Below are 23,113 nucleotides of genomic sequence, written 5' to 3' on the forward strand. Positions count from 1 at the left end.
GCGTCCCGCTCGCAGCCACTCCAGCAGCAGCAACCCTTGGGAGTCTAGTAGCTCTCCTGAGCTCTATGAGACTCCGGAGACGAGCGATGACAGCTACGTGCCCCCGAGCTCTCGCAGCACCCGGAGCAGAGCTGTGGCGTCCGGCCGTTGCCACCGCTGATCTGGATGGGGTTGGCGCCGACCTCCCGTGGCCCACTGTTGATGATGGTGTCCACCACAGAAGGATGTAGATAGGATTCCCCTTAGTATGAGCTTTTGTTTCCTCCGAAGAATCATGAATTACCCCGTGGGGGCATGTAAGGGTCCGTAATGTCTTTTGTGCTTATCTTCCCTATTATGAGAATTTGGTGAACGCATGTCCCATTAAGGCTCGGTCCCCCTTTCTTTCCTCGCGATAGCTTGTTGTTCTACGCTGACAGGTCCAGGTCCCCGGGCAGGCTATAGCCATCGCTTATATGCCAGGTCGCGTGCCGTGGTCAAGGCCAGGAGGTGTGCGGCCCGAGGTCCACTAAGAGCCCCTGAGGCGCGATGCTCAGGAGGTCCCCCTTAGCGCTCAAGCAGCCATGGTAAGGCGAGAAAGGGAGTTGACATGGCCGCAACGGGGTTGCGGCAAGGCGTGAGTGACCATTAGGCCCAAACATTTAGCCGATCTGAGTGCGGGACTTATCTTGTTGATCTCGTGGCGACTCCTGACGTTGCGCTAGGGCTGCGCGCCTATTCGTGCGGCATATCTAGGCCGGCCCCTACGAGTTTCCCTCCCCTCATGCTCTCCTTAGTGCTCTACGTCCTCAGGTCCCGGCCCTTGAGCGAGCTCAGCCGCCGCTGGTATGCCATGTTACGATGCCGTGGTCAAGGCCAGGGGGTGAGGGCTCGAGAGCTAGTAAAAGCTCCTGAGTCGTGATGCTCAGGAGCCCCCCTTTTAACACGCAAGCGAATTGCACAAGAGAAAAGGAGACTCGTGGTGCCGCTTGCTATTCTTCCCACGGGATCCTTGTGAACAGGCACAGGAAGAAACATGGTTTGCCATTACATCTATTAGCCTGCCACTTGTTGCTCTAGATGAGGTGAAGGCACTGAAGGCCTGGTGAGGTGACGTGCGCGGGGCATGCCACGAGCCAGAGCTCGACCGCTCAGATTTGTCGGCGTGGCAGGGACGGACCCATGCACCTGCGCCGTGTGGAGGCTATGATCGAGCAGGTGATAGCAATTGGCATGTTAAGCATGGAGAGCAGGTCAAGTTGGATAAATGTAGGAAGATGCGTGCCACCGGGTCCGGCCCGAGCGGCTTGGGGGTGATGCAGCCCGAGGGGCGCCCCCAACAAGGTAAGCTAAAGATGTAAGCAAAAGGGATACATGCCGCAGGGACCGACCCACGCGGCCTGGGAATAATGCAGCCCAAGGGGTGCTCCCAGCTAAACGAGCTTGGAAGATGTCACCTGGTTCTGTAGACGAAGTAGAGTTGGTGCAGCTGAATGTGTGCGTTGAAGAAATGACTCCTCATGAGCGGCCAGAACCCCGAGCCTCGGGAGGCTTTGGGGGCTCGGGAGGTTCCCTGAAGACCGTCCCCATCTCCTCCAGAACGGCGTGGCACCTGGCTTCCTGAGCCGCCAGGACACGTCGCATGTTACGCTGATAGGCCGACGCCATGCTCGCCAAGCCAAAGGGCATACGAACGTAGCTGTGCAGCAGGCCCTCGCAGCGGCCCACACGCGAAGGCCAGAAACACTCCTGAGATGCGGCACTTTTGAGCTCTGGGACGTCGATATAAACACGTAGCCCAGCATCCTCGCCAGGATGCGGAACTGCGCCTCGTGGGCGGCTGTCGCCGTGCATGGCTCTTGCTTCTTGCAGTTCTTGGGTGGTTTTGGTGATGAACTCCTGAGTGGTGGGCACTCCTTGCCCTGTGCTCTCCTGAGGGTCACGTGCAACGAAGCACGCCTCCAAGTGGGGCCCAAGCGCCTCCCCGGTGAGGTTGGCAAGGTCTGAGGCCGTCCAGCAGAGAGCCCCCGAGCCCTGCCTAAGGTGGGCGCCGGGCGCGCCTTCCTATGCAATGGAGGGAGGCGCCCCTGGAGCGGGTGCTGGTCCTGACAAGGCTCCTGCCGGGACACCGTCCTCTTGAGGTCCTGCACGGCGCGGCTGTTTCTTCTTGGAGATGGCCTCCAGAGGGCGTCCATTTCTGCTGTCGGGGTCGTCAATTGCTGCGGCTTGAAAGGCGCGCTCGAGGGAGCACACCGCATCCCTCTCTTCACACGGGACCGTGATGATTCCTCCGTTTCCTGGCATCTTGAGAACGTTGTAGCCGTGATGAGTGACTGCCATGAACTTGGCCAGGGCTGGATACCTGAGGATGGCATTGTACGGAAGGCGGATGTGCGCGACGTCGAAGTCGATGAGCTCAGTGCGGTAGTTCTTGCGCTCCCGAAAGGTGACGGGCAGGCGGACCTGCCCTATCGGTGTGGTGGAGCCGTCAGTCACTCCTGACAAAGGCTTGGTGGGCTGGAGCTGTTCATATGGCACTTGGAGGTTGTCGAACGTGTCGATGGACAGGACGTTGAGCCCTGCACCGCCGTTGATGAGAGTCTTGGTAACCTACACATTGCTGATGACTGGGGAACACAACATCGGGAGGACGCCGGTGGCGGCTGTGCACTTGAGCTGACCCGCCGAGTTGAAAGTGATGGCGCATTGGGACCACCTGAGCGGGCGCGTGGCCTCGAGTTTGGGGAGCGCCGCGTTCACTTCGCGAGCGAACTGTTTGAAGATGCGCTGAAAGGCTGGGGCCTGGGTGCCGCCCAAGATGCAGGCGATCGCACGCGGCTCCTGGAAGCCCCCATCCCCCTCGTCCTGGTGCTGGTCGTCGTTCCTTCTTGGTGGCGGCAGCGGGGGAAGACCAGTGTTTCCCTGGGGGCGATCTTCACGCGGCGGGTCCCTCCAGGCGCCCTCATGAGGTTGGTCATGCAAGCGGTCCTCACGAGGCCGGTCGCGCCACTCTTGGCGCGGGCCACGGTCGTCCCAGTGTCCGCCTCCACATCCTCCTCCGCGGTCATAGCCCCGGTCGTTGCGCTCGGGGCGTCGACCATAGCGTCCTTCCCGTATCGCTCTGAGCTCTTGACAGTCGCTGGTGTTGTGGGTGTTCAGGTTGTGGAAGGCGCGGAACGGTCGGCAGTTCTTAGATGACTCGGGCTGATCTCTGCCCCACTTGATGTCGGGCTCTGCTGCGAGCACAACTGCCTCCTTGCACTTCACGTCCTTGGCCTTCTTCTCCTCCGCGCCCACGGCTGGTAGCTCAAGGAGAGAGAGGCGCTCCTCCTCAGCTCTTGCACACTTGGTCGCCAGGTTGAACAGCTCCTGAGATGTGCAGAGCTCCTTGTGGATGGCGAGATCTTCCTTCATCTTGACGTCACGGATGCCGTCGGAGAACGCGGAGATGATGGCCTCGTCCGTGACCTTGGGGATCTTGAGGTGGGTGTTGTTGAAGCGCTGGATGTACTTCTAGAGGGTCTCTCCTGGTTGCTGCCTGATGCGGTGTAGATCACCCGTGGCCGGCGGGCGGTCGCAAGTGCCCTGGAAGTTGGTGACGAAGCGGTCGCGCATCTCACCCAGGAGGAGATCGAGCTGTGCTACAGGTTCAGGAGCCAGGAGTGAGCTCCATCCTTGAGAGCCATGGGAAACCAGTTCGCCATGACCTTTTTGTCGCCGTTGGCCACTTCGATGCTCAGCTCATAGAGCTGCAGGAAATCCGTGGGGTCGGCGGTACCGTCGTAGCGAGGAGGCAGATCCAGCTTGAACTTGCCCGACCGGCGACGCTACGCAGCTCGGGGGTGAAGGCGCGCCAGCCAGCCGTGGTTGCCTGGGCCCGCTTCGGAGGTGGAGCTTGGTCTTGACGAGGTCCGCGCTGCACCGCTGCGGGCGGTGCGCGGTCTTGACGAGGTGGCGCAGGGAGCACAGGTGCAGCTTCTCACGGCTGCTGAATTTCTTGGCAGCTTCTCTCTTCGTGCGCGGGCGCCGGGCGTGGCGGATCACGCCGCGAAGCTGCGCGCCTTGGTGCCAAGGCGCCGTCTTGGGGCTGAGGTGGTGGAGGCACACCATGAGCCCCGTCGCCCACGGCTGGTTGAGTGGGAGGCAGAGAGTGGGACAGCGCCGGAGAGCCCCCTGCAGCACGGACGAGCTCGGCGACGCGGTCGAGGCACTCCTCGTAGAGGTCTTCGACGGGGCGGTAGCGCAGGAGCTCGTTCACCACGAGGAGCGCGGCCCGTGCCTCCATGGGAGCGCGGTGTGCGTGAGACGAAGAACCGGCACTGGTCAGCGATGGAGTGGCGGTGCGGCCGTCCTGCTGCACCGAAGGATGCTGCAAGGACGCCTGCTGCTCGTTCCCTGCTAGGCTAGTGGCGGGAGATGGAGAACGGCGATGTGGCCCGCCGACAGGAGCCTTCTGAGCGACACGGGTGGTGAGGGTAGCTCGACGCTCAGCTCGAGCACGGCGAGCATCCGCCATGGAGACGACGGAGCGACGGAGCGACGAACTGATGGAAGGGAAGCTACGGCGCAACCCTACCTGGCGCGCCAAATGTCGGATGTGGGGTTCCGACATACCCTTAAGGTTCAAACACTGGGGTGCGTGCAAACTCTTTCCTTCCTACCGATCTACTCCCTAGCTCGCTAAGATCTCGCGGACGAACTCGCAACGCGGAAAGACACGAGGTTTATACTGGTTCGGGCCACCGTTGTGGTGTAATACCCTACTCTAGTGTGGTGGTGGATTGCCTTTGGGGCTGATGATGAACAGTACAAGGGAAGAACAGCCTCCTGAGGTTGAGGTGTTCTTGTGAGTAGGCTCTCGATCGGGTTGGATCAAGCTAAGATGAGATGAGATGAGATGCGATCAGATGCCCCTACCATGGTGGCTAGCTCTACTTATATAGTCCCTGGTCCTTTTCCCAAATATCGAGCGGGAAGGGAGCCAACAAAGGCGGGCCAATCTGAAGGGGGACAGCTAGTACAAGCTATCTTGACAAAAGTGGTCATCGTCTGTGAAAAGCTCTGGCGGTGACGCCGTCTTGGGCTCCACGATGACCTCCTTCTTGCCGTCCTCTTGGTCTTTGTCTTGTTGCCCCAATATAGCAACCTTTGCCTGATGCCTCGGTACTCTTCGCTTGCGTTGGCCTCCTTAGCACCAAAGAGGAAACAAGGACGCTGCACGCGCTGGCGCCCGCCTAGTGTCGTGCGTCATGGATCATGTCACGAGGTCCTCGTGAGGTTTGCCCCGCCTTGATATCTCCGCTCCTCATGAGCCTGCCTGGCTAGGCTACTCCAGAGGAGGTATTGCGCCGTATGCCTCGCGAGGGTCTTGGATGCCTTGTTGATGAAGATGGGTCGTACGGCCTGCTGGCTTAGCCACGTCGTGGGCCGCAGGTAGGCAAGTCTGGGGACCCCCGTTCCCAGAACGCCGACAATCTTTCTTAAGGCGTTACTCTGTTCTTATGAACTTAATACTATAGATGCATGCTGGATAGCGGTCGATGTGTGGAGTAATAGTAGTAGATGCAGAATCGTTTCAGTCTACTTGTCGCGGACGTGATGCCTATATACATGATCATGCCTAGATATTCTCATAATTATTCTCTTTTCTATCAATTTCTCGATAGTAATTTGTTTACCCATCGTAATACTTATGCTATCTTGAGAGAAGCCACTAGTGAAACCTATGGCCCCTGGGTCTATTTTCCATCATACAAGTTTCCAATCTATTTTATTTTGCAATCTTTACTTTCAATCTATATCATAAAAATACCAAAAAAATTATCTTATTATTATTATTATCTCTATCAGATCTCACTCCTGCAAGTGTCCATGAAGGGATTGACAACCCCTTTATCGCATTGGTTGCGAGGTTCTTATTTGTTTGTGTAGGTACGAGGTGACTTGCGCGTGGTCTCCTAATGGATTGATACCTCGGTTCTCAAAAACTAAGGGAAATACTTACGCTGCTTTACTGCATCACTCTTTCCTCTTCAAGGGAAAACCAACGTAGTGCTCAAGAGGTAGCATCGTTGAGTAGTCTCCTACTGGATTGATACCTTGGTTCTCAAAACTGAGGGAAATACTTATGCACCTTTGCTTTCTCTTCAAGGGAAAAACCAACACCAAGCTCAAGAGGTAGCAACATGACACGTATGTATTGTTGCTATTAAGGGTAACAAGATGGGGTTTATTCATACGTGAGTTTATCTTGTCTACATCATGTCATCTTGCTTAAGCATTACTCCATTTTCCATGAACTTAATACACTAGATGCATGCTGGATAGCGACCGATGTGTGGAGTAATAGTAGTAGATGCAGAATCGTTTCAGACTACTAATCTTGGACATGATGCCTATGTATGATCATTGCCTTGGATATCATCATAATTTTTTGTTTTTCATTCAATTGCCCAACAGTAATTTGTTTACCCACCATATGCTATTTTCTCGAGAAGAGCCTCTAATGAAAACTATGGCCCCCGGGTCTATCTTTTATCATATATTAAAACTAAAAAAACCTTGCTGTAATTTTTTATTTTCTATTTTCTTCAGATCTATCTATCAAAACTTATACAATTTAATCTTGCTCGTAACCGTTGAGGGATTGACAACCCCTCCACGCATTGGGTTACAAGTATTTGTTGTTTGTGTGCAGGTGCTGTTTACATAGTGTTGCTTGGTTTTCCTACCAGATTGATAACCTTGGTTTCATAACTCAGGGAAATACTTATCTATATTGTACCGCATCATCCTCTCCTCTTCAAGGAAATCCCAACGCAGCTCACAAGTAGTGGGGGGCTACTCACTTACCGGGCCATTTAAAAGGCCACAAGGATATTCCCTCGGACAGTTGCATGGATTCAAAAATTTAAACACAACAATTATTCTTGAACAAGGATAAAAGTGTACCTCGAAGCTCATAACAAGGTTCTTGCAAACCTCATGCAGACCGGCATCCGTGGACCGGAAGCCCTCTAGCGCCGCGCCTATCAAGGCACAGTGCTCCTCCTTGAGGGAGGAGCCCTTCAAGGTATCCTGCCTTTATTCGGTCCACCCCATGCTGGCTCGCCCTTGGGTTGGAGGCGGGGATGTCATGAAGACCTTGGCCCCAAGAACCTAGGTGTTTGGCCGAGTGGTCTCCAACTACGATGGTGGAGCTAGAGCAGACGACGGCTGGGCCGGTGACTGGCCTAGCCTCTCCTTGGCGACCTCGGGGATCGTCTTCCCCAGATCCTGTTGGGCCGAGGCTTCGACCTCAGCCTTGACTCCCTAATCTTTGGCCCCTGCCATATTGACTTCGGGGGCCAGAGTGGGTGTCGCCTCCCCCAGCCTGTCATGAGCTGGTGGGGGGAGCAGCGAGCTCTGGGGCCCCACTGGCAGATGGCAGCCCACTCGAGGAGTCGTTGGGGCGCACCTTCGGCAGACTGCGTAAAAGGACGCCCTATGAGATCACTATTGCTAAAAGTACTTCTTAAAAGAACAAGGTGCAAAGGCAATGACTTACCCTCGGGGTGCCGGTTTATTCCTCCCCATAGCAAGGGGGTCTTCCTCTGATTCGTTGGAGAGCTCGGCTCTCTCAACGACTTGCCGACAGCCCTGGCTGAGGTCCTCCTCGGCCTCTTCGAGCCCTTGGGCCGCATGCGGGCTTTGGCATCCTCCGATGCCGCCCTCTTCCCTTTAGGGGGAGGGTTCTCTTCCTCCTCATCCTCCTCCGCATCATCTTTATGGGTAGAGGAGGTGTGGGTCTTCTCGAAGTGGGTGACTGAGGTCTCCCGGGTCTGAGCACTCGCCTTGCCCTTCTGGGACTTCGTCCCCTTGCGGGCCACCACGCACGGCTTGCCAATGAGGAGCGTCGTGAGCAGGGGAGTTCTTGGCTCCTCTGGTAGTGGGGCCGGGCATCACACTTTCTGCACCCAGGCAACCACTTCTGCAAATATCAAGCAGAGCGATTCATTGGAATCTACCAGTCAATGCAAGAGATAAAGACTTGGACTTGTGTGTTAGTGCACTTACCGGGGGGTGGGGGGTCGTAGCCATCCTCGAAGTCGCGGTCTTCCCCCTCCTTAGGGGTCTTGTCCTTAGCCAGCTTGAGGAGCCGCATCCACATGCTGTCGCCATAGCAAAGGATGTGTCAGACACCGAGTTCCTTGGCCATCCGGAGGCCGTGGATGAGGGCTTCGTACTAGGCAACATTATTGGAGGTGGCAAAGTGGATCTGCAGCGTGTACTGCAGCCGGCCGCCCTTGGGAGAGGACAACATGATGTCGGCTCCCAAGCCGGTGCGCATCTTTGAGCCGTCAAAGTGCATGTGCCAGTGCGTCCAGTCGGGTGCCGGCGGCAGGTACTGGGTTTCCGCCCAGTCGACAAGGAGATCGGCCAGCGCTTGGGACTTGATGGTGGTGTGGGGCTCGTAGAGGATCAGGTGGCCAGCTAGTTCGATGGGCCACTTGGCCACCCGGACAGAGGGGTCGCAAAAGCCCATGATTTTGCCGATGGGGGACGTGCATACCACGATGATGGTGTGTGATACGTCTCCAATGTATCTATAATTTTTAAATGTTTCATGTTGTTATATTATCAATCTTGGATGTTTTATATTCATTTACTAGCAACTTTATATCATTTTTGGGACTAACCTATTGACATAGTTCCGAGTGCCAGTTGCTATTTTTTGCTTGTTTTTTACTTTGCGGAATTTCAATACCAAAGAAACTCCAAATGCAAACAAACTTTTTGGATATTTTTTTCTGCATAGAAGCCACCCAGGGAGCCAAAGGCGCACACGCGAGGAGGCTCGTGGGGCCCACTAGGCACTAAGGTGCGCCAGGGGGCCCAAGCGAGCCCTGGTGGGTAGTGGAGCCCACGGTAAGCTTCTCCACTGACCTCCACCTCTATAAATACTATAAAATCCCAAAAACCCTAGGGGAGTCGACGGAATATAGTTTCAGCCACCGCAAGTTCTAGAACCACGAGATCTAATCTAGAGGTCTTTTTCGACACTCTGCCGGAGAAGGCAATACTCACGGAGGGGTTCTTCATCATCCTTGTTGCCCCTTCGATGATGCGTGAGTAGTTTACCACAGACCTACGGGTCTGTAGCTAGTAGCTAGACGGCTTCTCTCTTTTTAATCTTCAATACAATGTTCTCCTCGATGTTCTTGGAGATCTATTTGATGTAACTCTTTATTGCGGTGTATTTGTTGGGATCCAATGAATTGTGGGTTTATGATCAGTTCTATCCATGAATACTACTTGAGTCTTTGTTGAACTCTTATATGCATGAATGTTATAACCTCGTATTTCTTCTCCAAAATTTTGGTTTGGTTTGGCCAACTAGATCGATTTTTCTTTCCATGGGAAGAGGTGCTTTGTGATGGGTTCGATCTTGCGGTGCTCAATCTCAGTGACAGAAAGAGACATGACACGCATGTATCATTGCTATTAAGGATAAAAAGATGGGGTCCATTCCTACATGAATAGATCTTGTCTACATCATGTCAACGCTCTTATTAAATTACTCCGTTTTTCCATGAACTTAATACACTAGATGCATGCTGGATAACAGTCGATGTGTGGAGTAATAGTAGTAGATGCAGGCATGAGTAGGTCTACTAATCTTGGATGTGATGCCTATATACATGATCATTGCCTTGGATATTGTCATGATTATTCACTTTTCTATCAATTCCCCAACCGTAATTTGTTTACCCACTATATGCTATTTTCTTGAGAGAAGCCTCTAGTCAAAACTACGGCCACCGGGTCTATTTCCTATCTTATTAAAATCCAAAATATCTTGTTGCACTTTTTATTTATTTATTTATTTTATTTTGTGTTTTTAGATCTATTTATCAAATCTCATACAATTTAATCTATCTCAATACAGAGGAGGGATTGACAACCCCTCTTATGTGCTGGGTTGCAAGTATTTGTTATTTTCGTGCGGGTGATGTTTACATAGTGTTGCTTGGTCTCCTACTAGATTGATAACCTTGGTTTCATAACTGAGAGAAATACTTACCTTTGCTGTGCTGCATCATCCTTTCCTCTTCAGGGAATTTCCAACGCAGATACAAGTAATCAGGAAGAATTGCTGGGGAGACATCATCAATATCTATCAAGTACCCAATCAAAAATCTCATCTCCTTGCAATTACTTTATTTGCCACTTGCATCTCATTTTCTCTGCCCCACTTCTAAATTTTTTTTCCAAAAATACAAAAATATTTTTATTTTGCCTTTTTCTTGTTTGATCTTTTTGTTTGTTTGTGATCTTGTTTGCGTAGTCATGATGTCTCAAGAAAATACCAAATTCTGTGCTTTTTGCAATACTACTAATTGTTGGGGATATAACCCCACGATATGGCCCGCCATAACTGGGTCGGGTTACGTTGATGGCGACTTATGAAGCGGGACTTAAGATGGGCTGAAGATGCTCAAGCCCTCAAAGCCTACAAGGCGGCTTGAGAAGTGGGCCAACTCATTGGGCCAGAATCAGAAGGCGTCGGCTCATCGTCCGAAGTACAAGTCACAATATAAAGTTTCTTTACATAGGAAGCAAGACAACTAGGAAGCATATCACATCACGGATCGCAACAAGACCCAGACTTTGTTGTAAACGCAGGGCCTCAACCAATATATAAAGGGGAGCCCATGAGGCAAAAGATTTAGGTTACAAGCTCTCGAGTACTAGGTTATCCAAGTCGCACCCTTGTAATCGAGATCATCATCATCAATATCAATCAAGTAGGAGTAGGATTTTAGCTCCACCGAAAGGGGCCAAACCTGGGTAAAACCCTTGTCTGGCGATTCCGATCAACCCCGTTCAAGCAATCACCTAGCGGCGATGTCCTCACAACTAAGTCCTTTCACAAGGACATCTGCTGTGACAAAACCACGACAGTTGGCTCCCACCGTGGGCCCCACACATAGTGGTTTTGAGTTCTTGAAGGGATCCTTCCCAGGGATCGAGGGATATGCCATCGGCAGGACGACGAAGAGTCACCGCGGCAAGCTCTACATCAATGACACTGACTAGGTTCCCGAGGCCGACTCAATTGAGTACGGGTACCGGGCCCCCTTCGGCAAAATCCACGTCTTCATCGGCAAGATTGGCAAATCAGGGCCCGAGCGGGACATCTGGACAGACATCGTCGAGCCGGCTTGGTGCACGCAACCCGCCCAGATCCAAACCATCCAGAAGCACATCTTTGTTGGCTTTACACAAGGGGTTGACCTCGCAAACTCAGAGTCGGTGTCAGTGTACACAAACAGGGGTATTTGTTTCCCCCTGACTAGTGCACATACTTGTATGACCTCTCGGGCAATCCGATCCTGCCGGGCTTATCAAGCTCAAGAAGATGAAATTGAAAGGAGATCACCTTAGGGAAGCCTCCCTTGCCGGGCAAGAGAGCCCGACCAGGTTGAGGCTGCACCTGAGGGACATGACCAGTTCGCCCCGGCAAGTCTTCCGGGGCCGTCAAGCTCAGTACCTACCAGGCTCTTTGCCGCAGGCCTCCACCAAGACGCCAACGCTCCACCTCATCACACGTCGACTGCCAATTAATGTAGTGTCAAGCTCTCAAGTAACTAGGTGGATCCTGTCAGGCACGTGGCAGCATGGTGAAGGGGATATTAGCTTTATTGACACCCGTTTAGATGGCGTGTCACGCTAATAAGGAGAAGATGGATAAGCGGCACGTCAAGCTTGCCGGGCTTCAACCTCAGCATGACACCTAGCAATGCATTTAATGCACTTTGTCCTAACTGCCAGAGTTAGGTATGATAACACTATTAGATATCAAATCATATCAAAATGACTATTTTGCCACTGTGGTCGCCCCTTAAGCTATAAAAGGAGGCCCGAGGCAACCTAGCAAAGGGTTCGGAGAATGGTTCCCTCAACACTTGTACAAGCACAACTGCTCTCCCCGAGGCACCCTTGCCAGGCTAGACTGCTTTGCTCCTTCGTGCTCATCTAGCACAATCCACCACAGGAGGAGTAGGGTTTTATGCTACAAAGCGGCCCAAACCTGGGTAAAAGAGAGCAGTCCATCGCCATGCTGCCCTGTTGCTTCTGCTCTTTGTGCAATGTGAGCATCCCTTCGCCGAGCCACAGAGGGGCATCCCTGCCCCATAGGTGATCGTGCTTCCACGCCGACATCTTTGGCGTGCCAGGTAGGGGGTGTCGCTTGCCTGAACCTGGAGCTGCAGCCCGCACGTCGATCTTCATCCTCCTCCTGCGTCACCATTCGATTCCATGAAAAAGAGCAGAGCGGCGACAACGTCCCGTGTTCTAAAGGACCCTTCGTCCATGGCTGCGGGCGCCGCAGCCACGGCGGACGGAGTATGCGGCATGGATGTCATGGTCACCGTAGATAATGCAGCTGTAGCTCTTGCCGCGACCTCCTTCGACCATAGGACGTGACAACAGCGATGCAGGGGCGGACAATATGATTGTCTTTGAGCCACACCCCACGGCGTTGATGTTCTCCCTTCAGGGATGAACGTTCAGCCGAGCCGTGGGCCACGGCAAATCCATCGGGTCTCTGCCCGGATCAGCAGAGCAGCATTGTTGTGGAGAGAATCACGGCAAGGCATATTCCATCTTATCCCAGTAAGTCTCGCCACACATCACAATACATGACAATAATATTGCACATGGATTAAGTACCAACTTCCGTGTGCGAGACTTCCAAGGGAAGGAAGGGTTCAGGCCTCCGCAACAGTGGCAATTGCAAGATTAAGAAAAGATAAGTTGTGAAACCTTTTTGGTTTTGGACTCTTTTATTTATCCTTCGCAACTCCTTTAGTTTAAACCCCAACGCTTGTATGAGATATCCATAACACGAAGGGAATTTTCCATGATAGCTTGTATCCTCGTCAGTTTCGAGTCCACTCAACAGTCCAGGGAGCTGCATTGAGAACATCGAAGGGAAACTTGCCAATGGCGCCTATGCTTGCAGAATGATAGAGGTCCGCCCTCACAGCCGCACAGCTAGTGTCTGCCCCATCAAGCTCCCAGCATGCGCAGGTTCTATAATCATACAAGAACAATGGGCGAAAACAAACTTAAAGGATAGCATCAATTCACACAACTACTTAAAGTACTATTACATTCTAAAGAGTAGCAAGGCCTAACATAAGGCTAAAATATGTCTTCTTGTTTGGCAACATTACAGGAAGCGCAGCATGAGAAATTAGTCCCGGCGCCCTCCTTGTACCCGGGGCACATGAAGAACCTTTTCGGCCAGAGGCCCGACAACTTGCACCATGACATAAGTGTCCATCCCGGCCGACAACTTCTTGAAGGACCAGAGAGATCGACGTCAGGGTGACGCTGTGCAAAGTTGACAAGGATGGTGAAAATAGTGTCCCAAGCAAACTTCAGGGACTCACCGGCGAATCAAGCAGATCTATCATCTTCATATGTCTTCAGTCCATCAATGGGGCCTTCGAGAAAGTGTGTCAGCTTGACGCTCGGGGCCTCGTCTCATTGATGGAGAAGGTCAAACTCTTACTACTAGGGAAAAGCCTAGCAGTAGCGCCGGTTTTTGGCCTATCAGTAGCGCGGGTAGGCGCGCTACTGATAAGGCACTACAGCTAATGCTTAGCAGTAGCGCCTACAGGCACTCACTACTGCTATATCTACTTAGTAGTAGCGCTTTCCTAGTCAAGGGCCAGTGCTAATTACTAGTAGCGCTTTCGAAAACAATTGCTACTACTATCATTTCCTATTCCATTTCTCTTGAATTTTAGGTCGTATTCATATACCTGTATACAATTTTTCATACATTAGCAATTTAGAGATTGTTTTTATATCATAATGAGTTATTAAATCACTAGGTGAAAGAACCTTCGATTAGTTTCAAGTGCATGGATCCAAAGTAACCAATGGTCACTTTGGATCCATCCATTTGAAACTAATCGGCGGTTCTTTCACCCAATGACATAATAACTTATCATCATCATCATCATCATCATTATAATATCATTAACAACTTATCATAATAATACATCACTGTCACATAACTCCTCATAATCATCATTTTCGTCCAATGTCATATAACAACTTCGTCACTAGTTATAATAACAACTCCTCATCATCATCATCATAGTAATCATAATCACTACTCCTACTCAGCATCACCATCAAGTCTAAGACATTGTAGTCATATATAAGCTAACCTACTCCTCTCTCCTAGCTAAAATAGCATAAAACAGATAAACCGGTCCTTCACCATAATGGAGAATGGACATAAACCTATCTCCAACTTGTGGCTTGCGCACATTCATTTTGTCTCCAATTATTTGCGTGTGCGCATTCATCACTTTGCTCCATTCTTTGATTTTGAGCCTTCCATCATTTGAAGAAATCGAGTATGCAGTATGGTAAGCCTCCGAAGGAGTTGGTCGTAAGCTAACCATATGCATATCACCTTTGGTAAATAGCATATCAGGCACAACCTGCTTCGGGAGCCTCTGTTTAAAAATGGAATAGTAACATATATAGTTAGCAATGGTTTACTTAAGAATAATGTATGCAATGAAGTTACCATCATTAACAAAATCTTACCAAGTTTTTGGCAATGAAGTTATCACCAAGCAATGTATGGACTAGTGGCACGTATCTAGTATAATTTGGGCTGATAGAGTGATTGTTTTTGAAGGCCTCAACATCTTCTATGAATGAGACAAGATAACCTTTCTCCTCACAATTAAGCTTGGAGTCATAGCTGTAGTATGTGTTGTCTACTACCTTCCGAGTATTTCTTGAAGATAAGAAATAAGCTGAAAATTATAAATAAATAAGTTTAGTACGGACGAACACCAAATAGTTTTAAATTAACAACATAAATTGCTGAACTTAACAAATTAGTTTGGCAAACTCACATCTAGGAAAAACTGGAGGCATATCCACATCCACCCAGATGTCGATATTATCATCATCATCATAATCTTCGGGACGAATATCAAATCTTATTCGCATTCCCTCCTCAAATCCATATGACATGCAGAGAGCATCCCAATTAGAGCAACCAAAATGGGAGCGATCGACCGCATTGTAGAACTTAACCAGAAACTCATAACCATGTTTAGTTCTTAAGTGAGCCCTCCTCGTCTCCACATTCTCAAAGTCATCTAAACCAAAACCAAGCTTCTCCAATACATATGGTCTAGCATGGCACGGGATGTACTAATCGAATTGAAAAAAATCCATAAATTACATGTTGAAAAAAAGAAGCACAAGTGATGATATTAATTACGATGAAATTCTTGTCGTTGCGTACCGTACAAACATCGAAGGTATCTTCCAGCTTCACGGTGAAAAACCTATCGTTTTGCAGGTGAGGAAACCTGTCGCACACACCTCGGTCATCGTAGCAGTACACACACTCCGGGATCCCATCGTCATCAGACATCCCCTGTGTTCAAAGTTTAAAGATTATAACTCGACGGCAAAACCCAAAAAATCCGGCATGACCTTTGCTAAAAAAGGACATATCGAGCACCTGAAATTTGCCGGAACGGAAATTAATCAACACTCCGGCAAAACATAGGCCACTTATTGATGGTCATTGCATTTCAATGGTTCAAAATATGAAAAAAAAACATTTGAAAATATCTTATATATAATCCTAACACTAAATAAACTAGTTTTATTAACTACTTACTAAATAAACTAGTTTTATTAACTACTTACTAAATAAACTAGTTCTATTAAGCACTTACTAAATAAACTAGTTCTATTAAGCACTTAATATAAATAAACTAGTTATAATAATCACTTACTAAATAAACTAGTTACCTATGATTTGCAAAAACAGAGACAAGGGAGGGAGGGAGGGAGGAGAGAGGAGGGGAAGGGGGCGGCCGGAGGAGGAGGAGGAGGGGCCGACCGGAGTAGGAGGAGGGAGGGGCAGTCGGAGGAGGAGGAGGGAGGGGCTGTGGGAGAGGGATGCCGGCGGAGGAGGGAGGAGGGGGCGGCCGCAGGAGGAGGGAGGAGGAGGGAGGAGGGCACAGTGGGAGGAGGAGAGACGGAAGGAGGGAGTACCTCGGTGGCGGACGGACAATGGCGGCCGGCGGCGGCGACGAACGACAACGGTTATCGGCGCGGGCGGGAGTGACTGAGAGAGGGAGAGTGAGTGAGAGAGACAGGGTCGGCCGTACGTGTGGGGATAAGGTAGGGTTAGTAGTAGCGCGGGCATGAGAAAGCGCTACAGCTAAGGAAATAGCAGTAGCACCGCAAGGCATAAGGCGCTACTGCTATAACTAGCTGGACGGCGAGGTCATGGCAATGGGAGCAGCAGCGTGGTTTAGAGATGACGTGCTACTGCTATTTTCTATTCAGCAGCGTGTTTTCCCAGAACGCGCTGCTGCTAAATAGCAGTAGCATCGTGTTTTGAAGAGCGCTGCTGGTAATATTCTATGTATAAGGTTTTCCCTAGTAGTTGTTCATCTTGGCGATCTGGGATGAGATGCACTCAGCTATATTGCTTAGGCTCTTTGACCAGAGGTCCTACAAATCAACCTAGTGCTTGAGTTTGAGTTTTGCAACCTTTCGGAGAGTCCCGACAACATTTGCCTCTTCCTCCAAGACCTTCTCTCTATCCTTGGCCCCTCAAGATCCTTTTCCAAGCTGGAAAGTTTAACATTCAAATCCTCCATGGTACTAGAGTCAGTAGTCAGATCCCGGTCCTTGGTTGCGGGCTGTGTTTGCAGCCCCTCTAGCGTGTTGGCTGCCTTCCCCGCTTCTTCTTGTAGGGCCTCGGTCTCCTTCTTGCTCCGACAAGCTCTTCCTCTAGCTTTTCCACTTGTGTTTCGAGCACTGTTTTGGCTTTGGAAGCCGCGGCAAGGTTATCAGCAACCTCCTTGAGTTTGGCTGCCGCATCTGAGTCCGCGAGTCTATGGCTTTCTTGTGGTTGTCCTCCAGATCCTTGGTACGCTGCTGAACAAGGCTTTCCAGCTCATCATCCTTACCTCGAAGAGTGTCAACCAGAGCCTGCTTCATGTCTGCCTTGTATTATTGGGACCACTCGAGGGGGCTGGCTTTCCACTACCCCCCTAAAAAACTGTCGGATTCAGGGCTCCGCAGACCCAAGAAAGGTTCGAACTCTGGTGTGTGTGTGTGTGTGAAGAACTCCACCACACCAACCAGCCAGTTCGTCGCCCCCATGGCCTAGCTCGATGAACAAGGAAGAAAACATACACGGCATTTTACGCAGGTTCGGGCCACCTTGAGGTGTAAGACCCTACTCTTGCTTTGTGGTGGATTAGCCTAGAGAGGGGCTGAGGATGAACTAGTACAGAGGAAGAACAACCTCACGGGGTCTATTCTAGTGCGGGTATGAGGTCTCCCATTTCTATGGTGGTGGCTAAGATATTTTTATAGTGGCCTTGGTCCTCTTCCTCCAAACGAACGCGGGAAGGGATCCCATAGTGGCCAATTTCGAAGGGGGACAAGAAGTACATCATATCATGGTGAAAGGTGGTCTTCGCCTGCAAAGATGCTAGTCGTGATGCCATGGTGGGCTCGGCGATGACATCCGTCCTGGCGGTCTTGGTATTGTTGCATGGGAATGGAAACCTTTGGGTGATTCCTCGGGATCCCGCACCTGCGCTTGCCTCCTTAGCACCAAAGAGGAAACCTGCTGCCATGCGCCCGCTGGTGCCCGCCTGGCCTTGGTCGTCATGGCTGGCATCACCTCAACCTCATGAGGTGGGCGCCTGCATAGAAATCTCCGCTCCTCGGGAGCCAGCCTGAAGGGGACGCTTCCTCCGGAGGTCTCGGTGTCGTCCACCTCGCGAGGCTTGGCCCCTCGCGAGGGTCTTGTCTTGAAGGTGTTGAAGATGGGCCATACCAGGCCATTGAAGGAGCCACGCCGTAGGCCGTAGGCAGGTATGTCTGGGTACCTTGGTTCCCAGAACGCCGACAGTAGCCCCCGGGCCCAAGGCGCGCTCGGACTTGGCTTCGAGGCGAAGCCAACGGGCAAGGGCAAAGCGCTGCGGGCACCAATCGCCTACGGGCCCAGACGACATGTGGTGCTTGATGGGATGTGGGCGTCTACACTTCCCACGCCGCCTCGGCAACTGCCCGGCTAACAACTGGCACCTGTTGCTCAGCCTTTTGAGGGAGTCATGGATTAGGGGGTCCTCAAGTGTCGGGGCTATTTGATATGGGCCAGACTGATGGGCCGTGAAGATACAAAGCGGAGGACTTTCCCCCGTGTCCGGGTAGGACTCTCATATGCGTGGATGGCAAGATTGGTGTCTGGATATGTAATTTCCTTCCTCTACAAACCGAGTCTGTACAACCCTAGGCCCCTTAGGTGTGTATATAAACTGGAGGGTTCAGTCTGTAGAGGCTATTAGAATTCTCATAGGCTAGACATATAGGGTTTAGCCATTACGATCTCGAGGTAGATCAACTCTTGCGACCCCTATAATCATCAAATACAATCAAGCAGGACGTAGGGTTTTACCTCCATTAAGAGGGCCCAAACCTGGGTAAACACCATGTTCCCTTTGTCCCTTGTTACCTTCGATCCTCAGATGCACAGTTCGGGATCCCCAACCCGAGATCGGTCGGTTTTGACACCGACATTGGTGCTTTCATTGAGAGTTCCACTATGTCGTCGGCAGAAGGATCAATGGCCTGTTCGATCATCGACAACGATGCTGTTTCCGGGGAAACTTTCCTCCCTGGTCAACTTTTTGTGTTCCACGACTTCACTCTGCGTGCCAATTCAACTAGTCACCTTGAACAGATCGACAACTACGCCCCGGTCCTCACATTAGGTTCGGAAACCTGAATTATATCGCTGATTTCCGAGGAGACTTTATCTTCGAAGGGTTCTCGGCCTCGACCGTTGTTCCGTATCTACAAGAAGGAAACTTGTCGGATCCACCATCAGGCTCCGTTCAAGGATCAACCATCGTTCCTGCCCTAGCCTTAGATCCAGAGTGGACCAGCCTTCCCGAAGACGGGAGTATGAACCCTGCCGGACCCTCTCCTACTACGGAGCTCCCTGCTGTAGACCCAGAGGTGACCATCTTATCGGCAGGCCTGGAATCAAACAGGACTCTCCCTGTCATCGGGAAGCCGGACTCACCTCTGGATGCTAACTTTGAACTCTCGAGGTCTGCGTCCATCGAGCACAATCAGGTGGCGTTCTCCATGCCTAGCTCTGCAGGTCCTCAATCACCCGTCCAGCCCTCGCTCTAAATGAGGCTCTGGACTTAATGCGATCTCTCCCTATTACGGAAGTATCACTTCCAAACTACGCCCAGCCCAAACTAGGGGCCGAGAGTGGGGAACTTTACGTCCCACCCGCCACCCACTTGATTGCCACCGTCGAGGACCTAACAGACATGCTAGATTACACCTCCGAGGATATCAACGGCATGGACGATGATGTCGGAGCCGAATCAGGCCAAAACCCACCCATCACTGGACGTTGGACGGCCACTTCTACATACGACATGTACATGGTGGATATGCCCGAAAAGAAGGACGACTATGGCACTTAGGATCGGATCGACGACAAGCCCGTCCAAGCACCACCAAAGCGCCGACGTCAGCGGCGCCGCTCACGATCGCGTCGGGAAAAGGACAGTAATACCGGCACCGGAGACAATAACACCCCAGACAACACCGAAGACTCCGACCACCCCGTCGAGCCTACCCTCAAGCAGGATGAATGGGAAGAAGGACAAGTCAACCCGGACAAACCTGTCGATCGCGAGGATTCGGAGGATAGTTACTATCTATCGATCTCCGAGGAAGATGTTATCCTTGGTATCGAAGATTTTATCATACCATAGGAACCCCTCAAATAGGAACGGTTCAAGCGACAACTTGTCTCCACTGCGAGGAGCTTGAAAAAGAAACATCAACAACTTCAAGCCGAACATGATACTCTCAACGATAGATGGACTAAGGTCCTGGCTATTGAAGAATATAGTTTCGAGTGCCCAACAAAAAGCTACCTGAAGCGCAGGCTGCTACCACAATTTGACGATGAGGCCCTCGAGCCAATACCATCAAGATATAATCATGTTGATGAACAAGACCGACCACCATGTGTACGTGATAAAGTGGCTACTTACGCCGACCACCACCTCGCCGTCGAGGCAAAGAGGCAGCGGCTCCTCACTATACTTACAACTTACGTCAGGACCTGGACAATAGAGCCGGTTAGACTAGATCAATCTATGGATCAATGGGACGTGCTCCAACATGAGACGACGGCCATCAAGCTTGGCGTGATAAGCATAACCAAACTCTGGCCGAAAACCAAACATAGATGTCATCCGAACTCCGCCATGACGTTGCCCAATACAGAGGCGCCGCACACCGCTTGTGCTTTACGGATGTGGTAATGTAACACCAGTTTCCAAAAGAGTTTAAACCCATAAACATTGAAGCATATGATGGAACGACAGGTCCTGTTGTAAGGATTGAAGATTTTCTTCACCATATTCACATGGCTCGTGGTGACGATCTCCACGCCATTAAATACCTCCCCCTAAACCTAAAAGGACCAGCATGACACTGGGTGAATAGCCTCCCAGAGAACTCTGTTGCCAGCTCAGAAGACTTGGAGGATGCTTTTCGAGACAACTTCCAAGGTACTTATGTCCGGCCACCGGACGCTGATGACCTTAGTCACATAGTCTAGTAACCTGGAGAGTCTGCCCGCAAACTCTGGACTCGATTCTTAATTAAAAAGAACCAAATCGTCGACTGTCCGGACACCGAAGCTTTAGTGGCCTTTAAACATAGCGTCCGTGACGAATGGCTCGCCCGACACCTCGTTCAGGAAAAGCGGAAGACCATAGCAGCTCTTACTACACTTATGACCCACTTCTGCGCGGGCGAAGATAGCTGGTTGGCTCATAGAAGCAATAGTACCAGCGACTGAGGGAGTCCTGGACTAAGGGGTCCTCGGGCGTCCGACCTACTAGACATGGGCCGGATTGATGGGCTATGACGATACAAACACCGAAGACTCTACCCGTGTCCGGATGGGACTCTCCTTGGCGTGGAAGGCAAGCTTGGCATCCAAATATGAATAGTCCTTTCTCTGCAACCGACTTTATGTAACCCTAGATCCCTTTGGTGTCTATATAAACCGGAGGGCTAGGTCCGTAGACATATATCCTCATAATCATAGTCAGACAGGGTAGAGTTTAGGGTTTAGCCGTTACGATCTCGTGGTAGATCAACTCTTGTAATACTCATATTCATCAAGATCAATCAAGTAGGAAGTAGGGTATTACCTCCGTAGAGAGGGCCCGAACCAGGGTAAACATTGTGTCCCTTGTCTCCCATTACCATCGACCTTAGACGCACAGTTCGGGACCCCCTACCCGAGATCCGCCGGTTTTGACAGCGACATTGGTTTTTCATTGAGAGTTCCACTGTGCCATTGTCAAAAGGTTCTATGGCTCCTTCGACCATCTACAACAACGCTTTCCAAGGGGAAGTCTTCCTCCCCGGACAGATCTTTGTATTCGGCGGCTTCACACTATGGGGCAAATCACTTGGCCATCTGGAGCAGATCGAAAGCTACGCCCCTAGCCATCATGTCAGATTTGGAAGCTTGAACTACATCGCGGATATCCGCGGAGACTTGATCTTCGACGGATTCGAGACCACGGCAGCCGCTCCCTGCCACCACGATGAACATGACGTAAATCTGTCATCGGACCATACCCAGGATATAGTACCTATAGCTGCTCTGGCCCTAGATCCCGAGTAGATCGCGCCATCCGAAGACGGGAAGCTCAACCCCGCCGCGGAAGCCGCAGACTCAGCGGCGGTGGAGCCGCACACAGACCTAACTTCAAGTGACATCTGTGTCACTGGAACCATGGACTCGTCTTCGGCTACAGGTTCCGAACCTTGTGTGTCCGCGTACGTCGAGCTTGATTGGTCATCGATCATCGAATTCAGCTCCATGGACATCTTCCGACACTCACGTTTGGGCGACATGTTAAACTCACTAAAAAATCTATCCCTGGCGTGGGACTCTTAGCCGAATTATATCCGGTTCGAACTGGAGGCTGATGATGGAGAATTTCGTTTCCCACCAACCACCCACTTCGTAGCCACTGTCGAGGACCTAGCCGACACGCTCGATTACGGCTCCGAAGACATCGACGGTATGAACGACGATGCAGGAGAAGAGGAGGCCCAAAACCCGCCGTTCACCGGACGATGGACGACCACCTCCTCATATGACATATGCACGGTGGATGCACCAAAACAAAATAGCGGCGATGACAAAGAGAATCCAGTTGAGGATGAACCTCCTAAGACAGAACCAAAGCGCCGGCGTCAGCAGCACCACTCTAAATCACGCTGCAGCAAAGACATCAACACTGGCACGGGAGATGATAACACTCTGCACGGTGCCGAAGACAGAGAAGATCCCGACGAATGAACTGCCGAGCAGGACGATCAGGAAACGGGCAAGTTAGCCCTGACGAACAGGCCATAAACGATGACTCGGAGGACAGTAATTATCTTCCACTCTCTGAAGATGAGGTGAGCCTCGGCAGCGCAGATTTTATCATGCCTGAGGAACCTTAGGAGCAGGAATGCTTTAAGCGCCGGCTAATAGCCACTGCAAGGAGCCTGAAAAAGAAGCAGCGGTAGCTCCAAGCTGACCAAGATCTGCTCAACGATAGATGGAGTGATGTCCTAGCAGCCGAAGAATATAGCCCCAAGCGCCCAGCCAAAATTTACCCGAAGCGCAAATTGCTTCCTCAGTTCGATGACGAGGTGCCGGAGCCCATACCATCACCGCACAATGCGGCTAACCGACCACCACGCGGTCGGGACAAAGCGACAACTCAAGCCGAACACCAGCCCGCCCCACCTCACCGTAAAGGCAGAGACAACACATCTTGTGGTCCCACATATGACCTTTGGCAGGACCTGGACAATAGAGCAGGACATACCAGATCTATCTACGGATCGCGAGGACGTGCCCCGTCACGTGACGACGACTATCTATTCGGACGTGATAAGCCTATTCACACCTGGGCCGAAAACCGCAGACGGACTCCATCAGAGCTACGTCACA

The sequence above is a fragment of the Triticum urartu genome, chromosome 4 (genome assembly GCF_003073215.2).
Source record: "Triticum urartu cultivar G1812 chromosome 4, Tu2.1, whole genome shotgun sequence".
NCBI classification, from domain to species: domain Eukaryota; kingdom Viridiplantae; phylum Streptophyta; class Magnoliopsida; order Poales; family Poaceae; genus Triticum; species Triticum urartu.